The 4,861-nt window shown below is 38.7% G+C and overlaps 1 long non-coding RNA gene across 1 annotated transcript; it reads left to right on the top strand.

The window, feature by feature from the left end:
- The first annotated feature begins 2,987 nt into the window (after positions 1 to 2,987).
- LOC107680743 (uncharacterized) lies at positions 2,988 to 3,448 on the top strand. The gene is made up of 3 exons (XR_001633179.1): positions 2,988 to 3,087; positions 3,175 to 3,279; positions 3,413 to 3,448. It is a non-coding gene; the product is annotated as an uncharacterized LOC107680743 (long non-coding RNA).
- The last annotated feature ends 1,413 nt before the right edge of the window (positions 3,449 to 4,861 follow it).

The following is a 4,861-nucleotide window of genomic DNA, read 5'->3' as shown; positions in this document are numbered from 1 at the left end:
TAACCCCACCGATACCATGTTTGGTCTCTTTGAATTTGTCTTCTGATGATCTAAATGAGCGTTTATATTATATGTGGGTACATAGGCAATATATTAGTGTTCTAAGAATCTTTAGTAATTTTGATTCAAGTTCCATATGCAAATTACCATGCTCTCACACAAAGGGTCATAAAACTCCGCAGTATTTCCAACCTCCCGCTTGGAATTTCAGCCTTTCTCATTGGACAAGCCCATCCGGAGAGTCGTGAATCTTCTCAGACCTTAAAAGTCTCACGCACAGTTCTGCCCATGTTCTTGTTGTTCTTCTTCTGCTAAGAAGCATGTTGGAGCCTGAGCCGGTGCGGGCGTGCCCGGTGGGCTCCAACACATAGCCAGTTCAGTCTGCGGTTCTGTTAGATTCTGAGAAGATGAGGATGTGAGCTAGAACGCTCCTATGGACACCCTAAGTTCGCGCCAGGCTTCGGCTTTGACTTTCCATTCCCCAAGATCCTCTGACTCAAAATGGTTCTTTCTCATCACCTAACTTCAGCCAACCTACTGGAGCCCCAAAGAGCATCAGGACTCTCTTTCAAACAGGCGAGACGTGCAAGTATCAAACTTAGTCTTATTAATTGATACATTAAGTATCATTTGCACCTTTTACAAAGGTGTGTTTGAACTAAGAAACTGATGTTTCCTTCAGGCTGTAGATCTGCTGAATATCAAATGGTACCATAGCTTCATGTTTTTATTTCTCTTCTCTTTACTGCTTAAGCTTTAACCCTTTTTCCTATGCCAACTGTATGCGTGTGTGTGTGTCTGTGTATGTTAGACTAGTTTAAGTGTTTATGTAGGTAATAAAGTCTTACTTGTATCACACTTGAGGTTGTTCATTGTTTGCTCATAACTGGAGTCCCTAATCATGCAGATTTTTGCTACATGCTCTGAGTAGTATTGTACAGTAAGAAAGTTATTTTTCTTAACCAGGAAATTAACGTTCTTAGAATTGACAGACAGTTGACACTGAGAGGTCAAGTAAATACTTACAGCGGCTCTAAATATTTATAATTAATTATAACTAGTTATAATTAATTATTCATATTTACCCTTTGAGCTGATTCGCTACACCTGTTCCACTTCTCGTGAGTGTTCTCATGACAAGACATGGTTTGGGGATCAGATGGAGACGTTGGTTAACAGAGTTGTTCCCTGTTGCGGATCATTTACGTAGTCTCACGTAGTGTGAACACCACAACAACTTCAAGACAGACAGCAAGTCACGTAGTCTGAACAGCACAGCGATCTGCCGACGTTTAAAGTCGTGGTGTGAACTTGGCTTTAAGCTGTCCAGGATGACGAGGAAGCAAAGGTTTGATGACATGATGAAGGAAGAGTGTGTCGGGTGTGTATGAGCAGGGCTGAGGTTCAGCTGTAGGCACAATGCAAGTGACTACAGTGATAAAGGGAAAAGAGGGTCCAGGCTTTGTCCCTCATTTGATGGCAGGAGGACACATTGCGCTGCCAGATGGACACACTTTTCCTTCACTCCCAAAATATACAAGAGTTTCTCTATGTCGCTTGCTTGTTGGAATTCAGACAACACAGCTGTTTGGTTGAAATAGGCATCTCTAATGTTCTACACAGCAAATTTCTGGAGTTGAAAAATTAGGAGTTAGGCAAAAAAGTGTGAAAGAGTTAGATTTTTGGAGTTTATTTTTTAACTCTGACTAAAGTTTGTGTTATGGGATACTCCCTGGCTGTGTTGTATTTTGGAGTTCATTCATTGGTGTTCAGGAGCGTGTTTTAACACCACATCTGGAGTTAAATGTTAAGAAAGTGCGCCATGACACGACCCTGGTTCAGCAGCACGAAGGACTGATGGAGTTTTGTACTTCGTCGTGAGGTAGGTAAAAGCGTATTTATATAACGTTACATATTAAAATATATATATATATTTCAAAATGTTCGATATTTTCTGACAGAAACACGTTTTATCGTAGCTGTTACGTTATGTATTGTGTAATGTCATGTGGCGAACTGTTGAAGTTAACTCCTCCATTTTTTCGAACATGTGGCTGTTTTGTGCGGGTTTTTTATTTTTTATGTTTGTCGATGCGAACGAGCTAACATTAGCTAACCATCTTTCCTTTCACCGTGTTTCTGAAAATGTGTGTTTTGCCGTCAAACTGAAGAAGTGACTCCGCTCAAGAAACCTTAATTCTGTTCAGCTAGCCGACGAGGTAATATCTTTTATCCAGCAATGCAGCCTTATGTCTGTAACATAGCCTAATGTTTTACAGACGTGGTTACTAAACTGCAGTGTTACAATACCCTGGCTAATAAGATAAATTTTGAGCCGTGAAAGTGTAGGCCTGTAATTTAATTGTAACAGCTATGATAAATACGTCTTATTCGTGACCCATGAGAGTGAGTGGTTTTCAGCTTACACACACACACACACACACACATAAATATATATATATATATATATATATATATATATATATTTATGTGTGTGTGTGTGTGTGTGTGTGTCAAGGGAGGCAGTGCCTTCTCAAAGTATTGGATGAGAAAAAATTTGTAGTACAAAAATAAAACAAAGCCAATATTACAAAATATAACATTAAAAAGTTTATAAATCGGACGTGCGAAACGTCCGGGGGACGTCCCCTGTTTGCTGGGATGAGAGTGAGTGGTTTTCAGCTTACACACACACACACACACACATAAATATATATATATATATATATAGCATTCTCAATCACACTAACATTAGTTGTTATCTTAAATGACATGTTTTCTCTTTAATTTCAGGTCACGATGTTGATAAAAGTGCAACGTGGAGGGAAGAAGTATATATCTCAGGTTTTCTCAGTACAGGTGAGTTATATGTTTAGTATTCAGTTAATAAAGAGTAAGTAGCAGTAATTTTGTAATTTCTTTTGTAAATAACATGTTGATGTTATTGTGTAGTCCAGCAGAAGTTTCTGATACCAGAGAATACAACATTGAAAGTCACAGATGACCATTGCATAGAGGTGGATGAGGATGTCTTTCCAGAACTTGCAACAACCAAAGAAATGTGTTTTATCATCCACACTGATGATGGTAGGACATTAAAAGAATGTTTGTTTTGTTTTATAGATATTTTCTGAGTTTGTGTCTTAACTCGGAGACAAACTGTGTGCATTTCAGAACTTCCATTTGCTGAAACATCCAAGAATTCTGCTGACTTCTCAGACCTGACAGAGTTTGGTGCCTCTTCAAATCAGACAGAATATGTTACGCTCACTACATGTGGTAAGCAGAGTTATATGTAATGTGATTATTTTGTCTGACCCTGGATATATCCACCCTGGTACATAATAGAGTTTTGCTGAAGAAACTCTTAGATTGTATATGCCTTATACTGTGTTGTTTTTGTGATATTCAGATTTGACTGTCCTGCAGCAAGGGGTTGTTAAAGGGCCCGGCCCCTTCTGGTCGTTCGGTGTACTACTGTTGATTGATTATTAGGTTCAGCTGTGGCTCGTCAGCTGCCCTATATTAGTCTCAGCGTTTGGTCTTGTCTTTGTCAGATCGTTGTCTCATGTCTGTTCTTGTTGCAGTGCCTCATGTTTTGCTCGGTTCCTGATTCCTGCTCTCTGGTGGATTTACTGGCTGCAGTTTCTGGATTATTGGACTGGTTTCCACTCGTTGTCTCGTGGTTGGAGATTTATGCGTCTTTGCTCACTGCAGCCTAGCGTTACCGAGGAGGCCTGTCATCACTGCACCCACGACTATCTGTTTTCTGTGACTTTGCTTGTTTTGTTCACGTTTAATAAATTACCATCTAACCTCGCATTTGAATCCATCTTGTATTTCCTGACAGGGCCCTCCTCCCCAAGTCTGACAGATACATTGTCTGTTTCAAGCAGTTTAAGCAGCAGTGATTCTGGATCTCAAATGCTTCAACCTTTAACGGATAGTTTCCATGCAAGAAATGTAATTTTTTTTTTTTTTTTTTTAACTTCCGTACAAATAGATCTTATGCTATAGACATACTGTTGGAAAAGAAATGCATTTTGAAAGTATTCAGTGGTATGTACGTTTATTAGATTAAGATTGATTATTGTAATTTTTCTAAATGAGACAAATGGGGAGTAGTAGACCCAGTTGAACTGCGCCTTGGTGTTAGGTATGACACCAGACGAAATAACAAAACTGGAACTTATGAACAAGTTCCTGTTAATGATAAATTCATATATATATTCCAATTTCGAAAACACTCCAGTTCATTTTCAGAAATGAAAACATTTGTGAGATGATGCAAACATGTACTCAGTCTGACATATATGAAGACTTCTGCGACGGTAGCTACTTTAAAAATCATCCTTTATTTTCGACTAATAAGTTTGCTCTCCAAATTCAATTATACTATGATGAGTTTGAATGTGCAAATCCTCTTGGTTCCAAAAAAGGAATTCATAAAATTGGTTGCCTGTACTTTATTAGAAATCTTGCTCCAAAGGTGAATTCTGCCCTCATGAACATCCATTTGGTATCTTTGTTCCATACCCAAGATGTTAAGAAATATGGGATTGATGAAATACTGAAACCCTTAATAAGGGACTTGAAAATATTAGAAACTGTTGGGATTGCTGTTCCATTTGCTGAACAACCTGTACGTGGCACACTTGCTCTCATTACTGGTGACAACTTAGGTATGCATAGCGTTCTTGGGTTCTTGGGATCATTTAGTGCTAATTATTTCTGTCGATTTTGCTTAATAAATCTTCAGCTCAGTCAGTTTTCTCAGAGGATGACCCAAGTTTGACTTTAAGATCACCAGTACTGATTGATCAGCATTATGCCAGTTTGGTAGATGATCCAACACTAACCT

The sequence above is a fragment of the Sinocyclocheilus anshuiensis genome, unplaced genomic scaffold (genome assembly GCF_001515605.1).
Source record: "Sinocyclocheilus anshuiensis isolate Anshui unplaced genomic scaffold, SAMN03320099.WGS_v1.1 scaffold1474, whole genome shotgun sequence".
In the NCBI taxonomy this organism is placed as follows: domain Eukaryota; kingdom Metazoa; phylum Chordata; class Actinopteri; order Cypriniformes; family Cyprinidae; genus Sinocyclocheilus; species Sinocyclocheilus anshuiensis.
Note: the sequence above shows the minus strand (reverse complement) of the source record. Positions and strands in the feature narration are given on the sequence as shown.